Source organism: Engystomops pustulosus, chromosome 11 (assembly GCF_040894005.1).
Source record: "Engystomops pustulosus chromosome 11, aEngPut4.maternal, whole genome shotgun sequence".
Classification (NCBI taxonomy): Eukaryota; Metazoa; Chordata; class Amphibia; order Anura; family Leptodactylidae; genus Engystomops; species Engystomops pustulosus.
The window spans coordinates 88,180,184-88,196,112 of NC_092421.1; the positions used below are offsets into that span (position 1 = coordinate 88,180,184).

Below are 15,929 nucleotides of genomic sequence, written 5' to 3' on the forward strand. Positions count from 1 at the left end.
GGTTCTACCATCACCATAGACAGGGGGCATCCAATACACCTAGAGGAGAGGTGGTTCTACCATCACCATAGACAGGGGGTATCCTCTACACCTAGAGGAGAGGAGGTTCTACCATCACCAAAGACAGGGGTCATCCTCTACACCTAGAAGAGAGGAGGCTCTACCATCACCATAGACAGGAGGCATCCTCTACACCTAGAGGAGAGGAGGTTCTACCATCACCATAGACAGGGGGCATCCTCTACACCTAGAGGAGAGGAGGTTGTACCATAACCATAGACAGGGGACATCCTATACACCTAGAGGAGAGGAGGTTCTACCATCACCATAGACAGGGGACATCCTCTACACCTAGAGGAGAGGAGGTTCTACCATCACCATAGACAGGGGGCATCCTCTACACCTAGAGGAGAGGAGGTTCTACCATCATCATAGACAGGGGGCATCCTCTACACCTAGAGGAGAGGAGGTTCTACCATCACCATAGACAGGGGGCATCCTCTACACCTAGAGGAGAGGAGGTTCTACCATCACCATAGACAGGAGGCATCCTCCACACCTAGAGGAGAGGAGGTTCTACCATCACCATAGACAGGGGCATCCTCTACACCTAGAGGAGAGGAGGTTCTACCATCACCATAGACAGGGGGCATCCTCTACACCTAGAGGAGAGGAGGTTCTACCTTCACCATAGACAGGGGCATCCTCTACACCTAGAGGAGAGGAGGTTCTACCATCACCATAGACAGGGGACATCCTCTACACCTGGAGGAGAGGAGGCTCTACCATCACCATAGACAGGAGGCATCCTCTACACCTAGAGGAGAGGAGGTTCTACCTTCACCATAGACAGGGGCATCCTCTACACCTAGAGGAGAGGAGGTTCTACCATCACCATAGACAGGGGACATCCTCTACACCTAGAGGAGAGGAGGTTCTACCATCACCATAGACAGGGGGCATCCTCTACACCTAGAGGAGAGGAGGTTCTACCTTCACCATAGACAGGGGCATCCTCTACACCTAGAGGAGAGGAGGTTCTACCATCACCATAGACAGGGGACATCCTCTACACCTGGAGGAGAGGAGGCTCTACCATCACCATAGACAGGAGGCATCCTCTACACCTAGAGGAGAGGAGGTTCTACCATCACCATAGACAGGGGGTATCCTCTACACCTAGAGGAGAGGAGGTTCTACCATCACCATAGACAGGGGACATCCTCTACACCTAGAGGAGAGGAGGTTCTACCATCACCATAGACAGGGGACATCCTCTACACCTAGAGGAGAGGAGGTTCTACCTTCACCATAGACAGGGGCATCCTCTACGCCTAGAGGAGAGGAGGTTCTACCATCACCATAGACAAGGGGCATCCTCTACACCTAGAGGAGAGGAGGTTCTACCATCACCATAGACAGGGGGCATCCTCTACACCTAGAGGAGAGGAGGTTCTACCATCACCATAGACAGTGGGCATCCTCTACACCTAGAGGAGAGGAGGTTCTACCATCACCATAGACAGGGGGCATCCTCTACACCTAGAGGAGAGGAGGTTCTACCATCACCATAGACAGGGGGCATCCTCTACACCTAGAGGAAAGGAGGTTCTACCATCACCATAGACAGTGGGCATCCTCTACACCTAGAGGAGAGGAGGTTATACCATCACCATAGACAGTGGGCATCCTCTACACCTAGAGGAGAGGTGGTTCTACCATCACCATAGACAGGGAACATCCTCTACACCTAGAGGAGAGGAGAATATACCATCACCATAGACAGAGGGCATCCTCTACACCTAGAGGAGAGGGGGTTCTATCATCACCATAGACAGGGGACATCCTCTACACCTAGAGGAGAGGAGGTTCTACCATCACCATAGACAGGAGGCATCCTCTACACCTAGAGGAGAGGAAGTTCTACCATCACCAGAGACAGGGGGCATCCTCTACACCTAGAGGAGAGGAGGTTCTACCATCACCATAGACAGGGGGCATCCTCTACACCTAGAGGAGAGGCGATTTTACCATCACTATAGACAGGGGGCATCCTCTACACCTAGAGGAGAGGAAGTTCTACCATCACCATAGACAGGGGGCATCCTCTACACCTAGAGGAGAGGAGGTTCTACCATCACCATAGACAGGGGGCATCCTCTACACCTAGAGGAGAGGAGGCTCTACCATCACCATAGACAGGGACATCCTCTACACCTAGAAGAGAGGAGGTTCTATCATCACCATAGACAGGGGGCATCCTCTACACCTAGAAGAGAGGAGGTTCTATCATCACCATAGACAGGGGGCATCCCCTACACCTAGAGGAGAGGAGGTTCTACCATCACCATAGACAGGAGGCATCCTCTACACCTAGAGGAGAGGCGATTCTACCATCACCATAGACAGGGGGCATCCTCTACACCTAGAGGAGAGGAGGTTCTACCATCACCATAGACAGGGGACATCCTCTACACCTAGAGGAGAGGAGGTTCTACCATCACCACAGACAGGGGGCATCCTCTACACCTAGAGGAGAGGAGGTTCTACCATCACCATAGACAGGGGGCATCCTCTACACCTAGAGGAGAGGACGTACTATCATCACCATAGACAGGGGACATCCTCTACACCTAGAGGAGAGGAGGTTCTACCATCACCACAGACAGGGGGCATCCTCTACACCTAGAGGAGAGGAGGTTCTACCATCACCATAGACAGGGGGCATCCTCTACACCTAGAGGAGAGGAGGTTCTACCATCACCAAAGACAGGGGGCATCCTCTACACCTAGAGGAGAGGAGGTTCTACCATCACCATAGACAGGGGGCATCCTCTACACCTAGAGGAGAGGAGGTTCTACCTTCACCATAGACAGGGGCATCCTCTACACCTAGAGGAGAGGAGGTTCTACCATCACCATAGACAGGGGACATCCTCTACACCTGGAGGAGAGGAGGCTCTACCATCACCATAGACAGGAGGCATCCTCTACACCTAGAGGAGAGGAGGTTCTACCTTCACCATAGACAGGGGCATCCTCTACACCTAGAGGAGAGGAGGTTCTACCATCACCATAGACAGGGGACATCCTCTACACCTAGAGGAGAGGAGGTTCTACCATCACCATAGACAGGGGGCATCCTCTACACCTAGAGGAGAGGAGGTTCTACCTTCACCATAGACAGGGGCATCCTCTACACCTAGAGGAGAGGAGGTTCTACCATCACCATAGACAGGGGACATCCTCTACACCTGGAGGAGAGGAGGCTCTACCATCACCATAGACAGGAGGCATCCTCTACACCTAGAGGAGAGGAGGTTCTACCATCACCATAGACAGGGGGTATCCTCTACACCTAGAGGAGAGGAGGTTCTACCATCACCATAGACAGGGGACATCCTCTACACCTAGAGGAGAGGAGGTTCTACCATCACCATAGACAGGGGACATCCTCTACACCTAGAGGAGAGGAGGTTCTACCTTCACCATAGACAGGGGCATCCTCTACGCCTAGAGGAGAGGAGGTTCTACCATCACCATAGACAAGGGGCATCCTCTACACCTAGAGGAGAGGAGGTTCTACCATCACCATAGACAGGGGGCATCCTCTACACCTAGAGGAGAGGAGGTTCTACCATCACCATAGACAGTGGGCATCCTCTACACCTAGAGGAGAGGAGGTTCTACCATCACCATAGACAGGGGGCATCCTCTACACCTAGAGGAGAGGAGGTTCTACCATCACCATAGACAGGGGGCATCCTCTACACCTAGAGGAAAGGAGGTTCTACCATCACCATAGACAGTGGGCATCCTCTACACCTAGAGGAGAGGAGGTTATACCATCACCATAGACAGTGGGCATCCTCTACACCTAGAGGAGAGGTGGTTCTACCATCACCATAGACAGGGAACATCCTCTACACCTAGAGGAGAGGAGAATATACCATCACCATAGACAGGGGGCATCCTCTACACCTAGAGGAGAGGGGGTTCTATCATCACCATAGACAGGGGACATCCTCTACACCTAGAGGAGAGGAGGTTCTACCATCACCATAGACAGCGGGCATCCTCTACACCTAGAGGAGAGGAGGTTCTACCATCACCATAGACAGGGGGCATCCTCTACACCTAGAGGAGAGGAGGTTCTACCATCACCATAGACAGGGGGCATCCTCTACACCTAGAGGAGAGGCGATTTTACCATCACTATAGACAGGGGGCATCCTCTACACCTAGAGGAGAGGAAGTTCTACCATCACCATAGACAGGGGGCATCCTCTACACCTAGAGGAGAGGAGGTTCTACCATCACCATAGACAGGGGGCATCCTCTACACCTAGAGGAAAGGAGGTTCTACCATCACCATAGACAGTGGGCATCCTCTACACCTAGAGGAGAGGAGGTTATACCATCACCATAGACAGTGGGCATCCTCTACACCTAGAGGAGAGGTGGTTCTACCATCACCATAGACAGGGAACATCCTCTACACCTAGAGGAGAGGAGAATATACCATCACCATAGACAGGGGGCATCCTCTACACCTAGAGGAGAGGGGGTTCTATCATCACCATAGACAGGGGACATCCTCTACACCTAGAGGAGAGGAGGTTCTACCATCACCATAGACAGCGGGCATCCTCTACACCTAGAGGAGAGGAGGTTCTACCATCACCATAGACAGGGGGCATCCTCTACACCTAGAGGAGAGGAGGTTCTACCATCACCATAGACAGGGGGCATCCTCTACACCTAGAGGAGAGGCGATTTTACCATCACTATAGACAGGGGGCATCCTCTACACCTAGAGGAGAGGAAGTTCTACCATCACCATAGACAGGGGGCATCCTCTACACCTAGAGGAGAGGAGGTTCTACCATCACCATAGACAGGGGGCATCCTCTACACCTAGAGGAGAGGCGATTTTACCATCACTATAGACAGGGGGCATCCTCTACACCTAGAGGAGAGGAAGTTCTACCATCACCATAGACAGGGGGCATCCTCTACACCTAGAGGAGAGGAGGTTCTACCATCACCATAGACAGGGGGCATCCTCTACACCTAGAGGAGAGGAGGCTCTACCATCACCATAGACAGGGACATCCTCTACACCTAGAAGAGAGGAGGTTCTATCATCACCATAGACAGGGGGCATCCTCTACACCTAGAAGAGAGGAGGTTCTATCATCACCATAGACAGGGGGCATCCCCTACACCTAGAGGAGAGGAGGTTCTACCATCACCATAGACAGGAGGCATCCTCTACACCTAGAGGAGAGGCGATTCTACCATCACCATAGACAGGGGGCATCCTCTACACCTAGAGGAGAGGAGGTTCTACCATCACCATAGACAGGGGACATCCTCTACACCTAGAGGAGAGGAGGTTCTACCATCACCACAGACAGGGGGCATCCTCTACACCTAGAGGAGAGGAGGTTCTACCATCACCATAGACAGGGGGCATCCTCTACACCTAGAGGAGAGGACGTACTATCATCACCATAGACAGGGGACATCCTCTACACCTAGAGGAGAGGAGGTTCTACCATCACCACAGACAGGGGGCATCCTCTACACCTAGAGGAGAGGAGGTTCTACCATCACCATAGACAGGGGGCATCCTCTACACCTAGAGGAGAGGAGGTTCTACCATCACCAAAGACAGGGGGCATCCTCTACACCTAGAGGAGAGGAGGTTCTACCATCACCATAGACAGGGGGCATCCTCTACACCTAGAGGAGAGGAGGCTCTACCATCACCATAGACAGGAGGCATCCTCTACACCTAGAGGAGAGGCGGTTCTACCATCACCATAGACAGGGGCATCCTATACACCTAGAGGAGAGGAGGTTCTACCATCACCATAGATAGGGGGCATCCTCTACACCTAGAGGAGAGGAGGTTCTACCATCACCATAGACAGGGGGCATCCTCTACACCTAGAGGAGAGGAGGCTCTACCATCACCATAGACAGGAGGCATCCTCTACACCTAGAGGAGAGGAGGTTCTACCATCACCATAGACAGGGGGCATCCTCTACACCTAGAGGAGAGGAGGTTCTACCATCACCATAGACAGGGGCATCCTCTACACCTAGAGGAGAGGAGGTTCTACCATCACCATAGATAGGGGGCATCCTCTACACCTAGAGGAGAGGAGGTTCTACCATCACCATAGACAGGGGGCATCCTCTACACCTAGAAGAGAGGCGGTTCTACTATCACCATAGACAGGGGCATCCTCTACACCTAGAGGAGAGGAGGTTCTACCATCACCATAGATAGGGGGCATCCTCTACACCTAGAGGAGAGGAGTTTCTACCATCACCATAGACAGGGGGCATCCTCTACACCTAGAGGAGAGGAGGTTCTACCATCACCATAGACAGGGGACATCCTCTACACCTAGAGTAGAGGACGTACTACCGTCACCATAGACAGGGGACATCCTCTACACCTAGAGGAGAGGAGGTTCTACCATCACCATAGACAGGGGGCATCCTCTACACCTAGAGGAGAGGAGGTTCTACCATCACCATAGATAGGGGGCATCCTCTACACCTAGAGGAGAGGAGGTTCTACCATCACCATAGACAGGGGGCATCCTCTACACCTAGAGGAGAGGAGGTTCTACCATCACCATAGACAGGGGACATCCTCTACACCTAGAGGAGAGGACGTACTATCATCACCATAGACAGGAGGCATCCTCTACACCTAGAGGAGAGGAGGTTCTACCATCACCATAGACAGGGGCATCCTCTACACCTAGAGGAGAGGAGGTTCTACCATCACCATAGACAGGGGGCATCCTCTACACCTAGAGGAGAGGAGGTTCTATCATCACCATAGACAGGGGGCATCCTCTACACCTAGAGGAGAGGAGGCTCTACCATCACCATAGACAGGGGACATCCTCTACACCTAGAGGAGAGGAGGTTCTACCATCACAATAGACAGGGGGCATCCTCTACACCTAGAGGAGAGGAGGTTCTACCATCACCAAAGACAGGGGGCATCCTCTACACCTAGAGGAGAGGGGGTTCTACCATCACCATAGACAGGGGACATCCTATACACCTAGAGGAGAGGAGGTTCTACCATCACCATAGACAGGGGTCATCCTCTACACCTAGATGAGAGGAGGTTTTACCATCACCATAGACAGGGGCATCCTCTACGCCTTGAGGAGAGGAGGTTCTACCATCACCATAGACAGGGGGCATCCTCTACACCTAGAGGAGAGGAGGTTCCGCCATCACCATAGACAGGGCATCCTCTACACCTAGAGGAGAGGCGATTCTACCATCACCACAGACAGGGCGCATCCTCTACACCTAGAGGAGAGGAGGTTCTACCATCACCATAGACAGGGGCATCCTCTACACCTAGAGGAGAGGAGGTTCTACCATCACCATAGACAGGGGATATCCTCTACACCTAGAGGAGAGGAGATTCTACCATCACCATAGACAGGGGGCATCCTCTACACCTAGAGGAGAGGAGGTTCTACCATCAACATAGACAGGGGGCATCCTCTACACCTAGAGGAGAGGTGGTTCTACCATCACCATAGACAGGGGTTATCCTCCACACCTAGAGGAGAGGAGGTTCTACCATCACCATAGACAGGGGGCATCCTCTACACCTAGAGGAGAGGAGGTTCTACCATCACCATAGACAGGGGGCATCCTCTACACCTAGAGGAGAGGAGGTTCTACCATCACCATAGACAGGGACATCCTCTACACCTAGAGGAGAGGAGGTGCTACCATCACCATAGACAGGGGGCATCCTCTACACCTAGAGGAGAGGAGGTTCTACCATCACCATAGACAGGAGGCATCCTCTATACCTAGAGGAGAGGAGGTTCTACCATCACCATAGACAGAGGGCATCCTCTACACCTAGAGGAGAGGAGGTACTACCATCACCACAGACAGGGGGCATCCTCTACACCTAGAGGAGAGGAGGTTCTACCATCACCACAGACAGGGGGCATCCTCTACACCTAGAGGAGAGGAGGTTCTACCATCACCATAGACAGGGGGCATCCTCTACACCTAGAGGAGAGGAGGTTCTACCATCACCATAGACAGGGGCATCCTCTACACCTAGAGGAGAGGAGGTTCTACTATCACCATAGACAGGGGCATCCTCTACACCTAGAGGAGAGGAGGTTCTACCATCACCATAGACAGGGGCATCCTCTACACCTAGAGGGGAGGAGGTTCTTCCATCACCATAGACAGGGGGCATCCTCTACACCTAGAGGAGAGGAGGTTCTACCATCACCATAGACAGGGGCATCCTCTACACCTAGAGGAGAGGAGGTTCTATCATCACCATAGACAGGAGGCATCCTCTACACCTAGAGGAGAGGAGGTTCTACCATCACCATAGACAGGGGGCATCCTCTACACCTAGAGGAGAGGCGGTTCTACCATCACCATAGACAGGGGGCATCCTCTACACCTAGAGGAGAGGAGGTTCTACCATCACCATAGACAGGGAGCATCCTCTACACCTAGAGGAGAGGAGGTTCTACCATCACCATAGACAGGGGGCATCCTCTACACCTAGAGGAGAGGCGGTTCTACCATCACCATAGACAGGGGGCATCCTCTACACCTAGAGGAGAGGAGGTTCTACCATCACCATAGACAGGGGGCATCCTCTACACCTAGAGGAGAGGAGGTTCTACCATCACCATAGACAGGGAGCATCCTCAACACCTAGAGGAGAGGAGATTCTACCATCACCATAGACAGGGACATCCTCTACACCTAGAGGAGAGGAGGTTCTACCATCACCATAGACAGGGGGCATCCTCTACACCTAGAGGAGAGGAGGTTCTACCATCACCATAGACAGGGGGCATCCTCTACACCTAGAGGAGAGGAGGTTATACCATCACCATAGACAGGGGCATCCTCTATACCTAAAGGAGAGGAGGTTCTACTATCACCATAGACAGGGGGCATCCTCTACACCTAGAGGAGAGGAGGTTCTACCATCACCATAGACAGGGGGCATCCTCTACACCTAGAGGAGAGGAGGTTCTACCATCACCATAGACAGGGGGCATCCTCTACACCTAGAGGAGAGGAGGTTCTACCATCACCATAGACAGGGGCATCCTCTACGCCTAGAGGAGAGGAGGTTCTACCATCACCATAGACAGGGGGCATCCTCTACACCTAGAGGAGAGGAGGTTCTACCATCACCATAGACAGGGGACATCCTCTACACCTAGAAGAGAGGAGGTACTACCATCACCATAGACAGGGGGCATCCTCTACACCTAGAGGAGAGGAGGTTCTACCATTACCATAGACAGGGGGCATCCTCTACACCTAGAGGAGAGGAGGTTCTACCATCACCATAGACAGGGGGCATCCTCTACACCTAGAGGAGAGGAGGTTCTACCATCACCATAGACAGGGGGCATCCTCTACACCTAGAGGAGAGGAGGTTCTACCATCACCATAGACAGGGGGCATCCTCTACACCTAGAGGAGAGGAGGTTCTACCATCACCATAGACAGGGACATCCTCTACACCTAGAGGAGAGGCGATTCTACCATCAACATAGACAAAGGTTCTTTACTGTAAGAGCAGTGAGACTGTGGAACTCTCTGCCGCAGGAGGTTGTTATGGCGGACTCTATGTACATGTTCAAGAGAGGCCTGGATACCTTTCTGGAGAGAAAAAATATCATGGGTTATGGTGATAAAACATTTATTTAATTCTTAAAGGTTGGACTTGATGGACTTGCGTCTCCTTCCAGCCTTATATACTATGATACTATGATACTATGATCCTGCGCCCGATATCCTGCGTGTGTCACTTCCCCGCTCAGGTCCCCGGAGTTCACCTTCTTCTTCCTGGTGCATGTAAGTGCATTGTCTGTGTATAATGTGCTGTGCGGGGAGTCACTAAGACCGTGCGCCTGATATCCTGCATGTGTCGCTTCCCCGCTCAGGTCCCCGGAGTTCACCTTCTTCTTCCTGGTGCATGTAAGTGCATTGTCTGTGTATAATGCGCTGTGCGGGGAGTCACTAAGATCCTGCGCCTGATATCCTGCATGTGTCGCTTCCCCGCTCAGGTCCCCGGAGTTCACCTTCTTCTTCCTGGTGCATGTAAGTGCATTGTCCGTGTATAATGCGCTGTGCGGGGAATCACTAAGATCGTGCCCCCGATATCCTGCATGTGTCACTTCCCCGCTCAGGTCCCCGGAGTTCTTCTTCTTCTTCCTGGTGCATGTAAGTGCATTGTCTGTGTATAATGCGCTGTGCGGGGAGTCACTAAGATCCTGCGCCCGATATCCTGCATGTGTCGCTTCCCCGCTCAGGTCCCTGGAGTTCACCTTCTTCTTCCTGGTGCATGTAAGTGCATTGTCTGTGTATAATGTGCTGTGCGGGGAGTCACTAAGATCCTGCACCCGATATCCTGCATGTGTCACTTCCCCGCTCAGGTCCCCGGAGTTCACCTTCTTCTTCCTGGTGCATGTAAGTGCATTGTCTGTGTATAATGTGCTGTGCGGGGAGTCACTAAGATCCTGCGCCCGATATCCTGCATGTGTCGCTTCCCTGCTCAGGTCCCCGGAGTTCTTCTTCTTCTTCCTGGTGCATGTAAGTGAATTGTCCGTGTATAATGCGCTGTGCGGGGAGTCACTAAGATCCTGCGCCCGATATCCTGCATGTGTCGCTTCCCCGCTCAGGTCCCTGGAGTTCACCTTCTTCTTCCTGGTGCATGTAAGTGCATTGTCTGTGTATAATGCGCTGTGCGGGGAGTCACTAAGATCCTGCGCCCGATATCCTGCATGTGTCGCTTCCCCGCTCAGGTCCCCGGAGTTCACCATCTTCTTCCTGGTGCATGTAAGTGCATTGTCCGTGTATAATGCGCTGTGCGGGGAGTCACTAAGATCGTGCACCGGATATCCTGCATGTGTCACTTCCCCGCTCAGGTCCCTGGAGTTCACCTTCTTCTTCCTGGTGCATGTAAGTGCATTGTCCGTGTATAATGCGCTGTGCGGGGAGTCACTAAGATCGTGCACCGGATATCCTGCATGTGTCGCTTCCCCGCTCAGGTCCCCGGAGTTCACCTTCTTCTTCCTGGTGCATGTAAGTGCATTGTCCGTGTATAATGCGCTGTGCGGGGAGTCACTAAGATCGTGCGCCCGATATCCTGCATGTGTCGCTTCCCCACTCAGGTCCCCGGAGTTCACCTTCTTCTTCCTGGTGCATGTAAGTGCATTGTCCGTGTATAATGCGCTGTGCGGGGAGTCACTAAGATCGTGCGTCCGATATCCTGCATGTGTCGCTTCCCAGCTCAGGTCCCTGGAGTTCACCTTCTTCTTCCTGGTGCATGTAAGTGCATTGTCCGTGTATAATGCGCTGTGTGGGGAGTCACTAAGATCCTGCGCCCGATATCCTGCATGTGTCGCTTCCCCGCTCAGGTCCCCGGAGTTCACCTTCTTCTTCCTGGTGCATGTAAGTGCATTGTCCGTGTATAATGCGCTGTGCAGGGAGTCACTAAGATCGGGCGCCTGATATCCTGCATGTGTCACTTCCCCGCTCAGGTCCCCAGAGTTCACCTTCTTCTTCCTGGTGCATGTAAGTGCATTGTCCGTGTATAATGCGCTGTGCGGGGAGTCACTAAGATCCTGCGCCAGATATCCTGCATGTGTCGCTTCCCCGCTCAGGTCCCCGGAGTTCAGCTTCTTCCTGGTGCATGTAAGTGCATTGTCCGTGTATAATGCGCTGTGCGGGGAGTCACTAAGATCGTGCACCCGATATCCTGCATGTGTCGCTTCCCCGCTCAGGTCCCCGGAGTTCACCTTCTTCTTGCTGGTGCATGTAAGTGCATTGTCCGTGTATAATGCACTGTGCGGGGAGTCACTAAGATCCTGCACCCGATATCCTGCATGTGTCGCTTCCCCGCTCAGGTCCCCGGAGTTCACCTTCTTCTTCCTGGTGCATGTAAGTGCATTGTCCGTGTATAATGCGCTGTGCATGGAGTCACTAAGATCCTACGCCCGATATCCTGCATGTGTCGCTTCCCCGCTCAGGTCCCCGGAGTTCACCTTCTTCTTCCTGGTGCATGTAAGTGCATTGTCCGTGTATAATGCGCTGTGCGGGGAGTCACTAAGATCCTGCGCCAGATATCCTGCATGTGTCACTTCCCCGCTCAGGTCCCCGGAGTTCACCTTCTTCTTCCCGGTGCATGTAAGTGCATTGTCCGTGTATAATGCGCTGTGCGGGGAGTCACTAAGATCCTGCGCCAGATATCCTGCATGTGTCACTTCCCCGCTCAGGTCCCCGGAGTTCACCTGCTTCTTCCTGGTGCATGTAAGTGCATTGTCCGTGTATAATGCGCTGTGCGGGGAGTCACTAAGATCGTGCACCCGATATCCTGCATGTGTCGCTTCCCCGCTCAGGTCCCCGGAGTTCACCTTCTTCTTCCTGGTGCATGTAAGTGCATTGTCCGTGTATAATGCACTGTGCGGGGAGTCACTAAGATCCTGCACCCGATATCCTGCATGTGTCGCTTCCCCGCTCAGGTCCCCGGAGTTCACCTTCTTCTTCCTGGTGCATGTAAGTGCATTGTCCGTGTATAATGCGCTGTGCATGGAGTCACTAAGATCCTACGCCCGATATCCTGCATGTGTCGCTTCCCCGCTCAGGTCCCCGGAGTTCACCTTCTTCTTCCTGGTGCATGTAAGTGCATTGTCCGTGTATAATGCACTGTGCGGGGAGTCACTAAGATCCTGCACCCGATATCCTGCATGTGTCGCTTCCCCGCTCAGGTCCCCGGAGTTCACCTTCTTCTTCCTGGTGCATGTAAGTGCATTGTCCGTGTATAATGCGCTGTGCATGGAGTCACTAAGATCCTACGCCCGATATCCTGCATGTGTCGCTTACCCGCTCAGGTCCCCGGAGTTCACCTTCTTCTTCCTGGTGCATGTAAGTGCATTGTCCGTGTATAATGCGCTGTGCATGGAGTCACTAAGATCCTACGCCCGATATCCTGCATGTGTCGCTTCTCCGCTCAGGTCCCCGGAGTTCACCTTCTTCTTCCTGGTGTATGTAAGTGCATTGTCCGTGTATAAAGCGCTGTGCGGGGAGTCACTAAGATCCTGCACCCGATATCCTGCATGTGTGGCTTCCCCGCTCAGGTCCCTGGAGTTCACCTTCTTCTTCCTGGTGCATGTAAGTGCATTGTCCGTGTATAATGCGCTGTGCGGGGAGTCACTAAGATCCTGCACCCGATATCCTGCATGTGTCGCTTCCCCGCTCAGGTCCCCGGAGTTCACCTTCTTCTTCCTGGTGCATGTAAGTGCATTGTCCGTGTATAATGCGCTGTGCGGGGAGTCACTAAGATCCTGCACCCGATATCCTGCATGTGTCCCTTCCCCGCTCAGGTCCCTGGAGTTCCCCTTCTTCTTCCTGGTGCATGTAAGCGCATTGTCCGTGTATAATGCGCTGTGCGGGGAGTCGCTAAGATCGTGCGCCAGATATCCTGCATGTGTCGCTTCCCCGCTCAGGTCCCCGGAGTTCACCTTCTTCTTCCTGGTGCATGTAAGTGCATTGTCCGTGTATAATGCGCTGTGCAGGGAGTCACTAAGATCCTGCGTCCGATATCCTGCATGTGTCGCTTCCCCGCTCAGGTCCCTGGAGTTCACCTTCTTCTTCCTGGTGCATGTAAGTGCATTGTCCGTGTATAATGCGCTGTGCGGGGAGTCACTAAGATCCTGCACCCGATATCCTGCATGTGTCGCTTCCCCGCTCAGGTCCCCGGAGTTCACCTTCTTCTTCCTGGTGCATGTAAGTGCATTGTCCGTGTATAATGCGCTGTGCGGGGAGTCACTAAGATCCTGCACCCGATATCCTGCATGTGTCCCTTCCCCGCTCAGGTCCCTGGAGTTCCCCTTCTTCTTCCTGGTGCATGTAAGCGCATTGTCCGTGTATAATGCGCTGTGCGGGGAGTCGCTAAGATCGTGCGCCAGATATCCTGCATGTGTCGCTTCCCCGCTCAGGTCCCCGGAGTTCACCTTCTTCTTCCTGGTGCATGTAAGTGCATTGTCCGTGTATAATGCGCTGTGCAGGGAGTCACTAAGATCCTGCGTCCGATATCCTGCATGTGTCGCTTCCCCGCTCAGGTCCCTGGAGTTCACCTTCTTCTTCCTGGTGCATGTAAGTGCATTGTCCGTGTATAATGCGCTGTGCAGGGAGTCACTAAGATCATGCACCCGATATCCTGCATGTGTCGCTTCCCCGCTCAGGTCTGACAGAGTTCACCATCCTCCTTCTGCCCCCCTCCCCCCCAATTAGTGTTGCGTGAAAGCCGGCGGGATTGCGCCAAAATCCGATCGAGTGCGAATCCCACGATCCACGAAAAGTCGGAAAACACAACAGAAATGCGGGCGTGGGACCCTTAGTAAATAAGCCTCAATGTCTGCAGAGAGCTAAGAGCACAGCAGTGTGAGGATATGCCCTCAGTGTACTTAGTAGCAGCAGGACTGTGGATTGTAGGTTCTCTAACAATATACCCAAAAGTCTGATTATACATCTTTCTTTATGTAAGAACTGCTGACAAATTCGGTTCTGCCCATAAAACTTGGGTTTTTGGAGGTCACTTGCTGGCCTTCGGCTCTTCTGGGATGGTCACAATCAGAATTGTAGCCATGACCGCCACCACTACAAATCCCTACTGCTCCCTGGAACCGGTCCTGGAGTTATAACAAAGCAGTGGTCCAGATGAGACACAACTGTAGCAGACCCTCAGCCGTGAGATCTGTACAGTTGGATGTAACCAGAATATCTCCATAAACCGACCGTATCTGGAAACCGATTATTACAAATGAATACATATTTCATTTCCATCAAATAAGTTCCCACAATGCACTGCCTCCAAATCTATCTGCACTTAGCGCAGCTTTGGGTGTGACTGGAGCAGAACAGATCACAACATTCCGGATCAGAAAAGTAAAGGGAAGGATTTACAAAGTCATTCCATGGAGATTGCAGCGGGTAACGTTTAGTAGTGGATTTTTCCTTGAAGTTCTGCTCATCTTCCATGTGATATGACATTGCAGTAATAAGCCCCTGACCTCCCGTCATATGAATAGACTCCGCTGACCGCAGCTGATCTTTCGTTCCTTTCTCAGGACTTGGGGCCGGCAGATCTGCTTTGGAGATCTGTGATTGTCTCTTTGTGCGGGGCTTAAGCTGCCAAGTACAGAAGAGAAACTACAGAAGGGACATTTCTTCTCCGGGCTCACAGTTCCCATATCTTACAAAGACAGAACATTGGAAAGCTCTGCCGTCCTGGCACGACGCGTCCTTAAGGCGAGCACGCCGCCAAGTCACAGCCGGCTTTACTAGGGGAAGATTCTGTTCTCAGAGGAACATTCATCAGCTCATGTGAACAGGTCTACGGGACAGAATGGATAATGTCTTATCTGACCTCTATCCTTTACAGAAACTAATGCGGCTCTGGATCACTAAAGTTTTAATGTCTGGAAGTTACCAGAACTAAGAACTTGTGTAACTCTTAAGGCGAACCTCACCTTTAAATAAAACTTTGGCGTGTCAGTGTGTGTACATGAGTAGTTACATGGTTTGTGGTCATTGTGTGGCATCTGTCTGCAGTCTTCTCTGTATTTCTGGGTGGAGATCCAGCTGCTGTGACTCACTACTTCCCCCTCTCTACTCCATAGACTTCTATACAACAAAAATTTTCTGTGAGATCACATCAACAGGTTGTGCAGGTTCATCTGCCTTATTGTCTGTGTCTCTATGAGCAGGACTACACTCAAAATTATCAGGATTTGTGGGGGAAAGGAAAACACAATCCAATTAGTTCCTCAGGGGCGGAGCTAAAAGAGACAAGTAGTAAGCAGCAGAAC

General features: G+C 52.3%; 1 protein-coding gene across 3 annotated transcripts in view; it reads right to left on the reverse strand.

The window, feature by feature from the left end:
• ZMAT4 (zinc finger matrin-type 4) overlaps positions 1-15,929 on the reverse strand; it is a 370,893-nt gene that overhangs the window by 168,066 nt on the left and 186,898 nt on the right. The window lies entirely within an intron of this gene.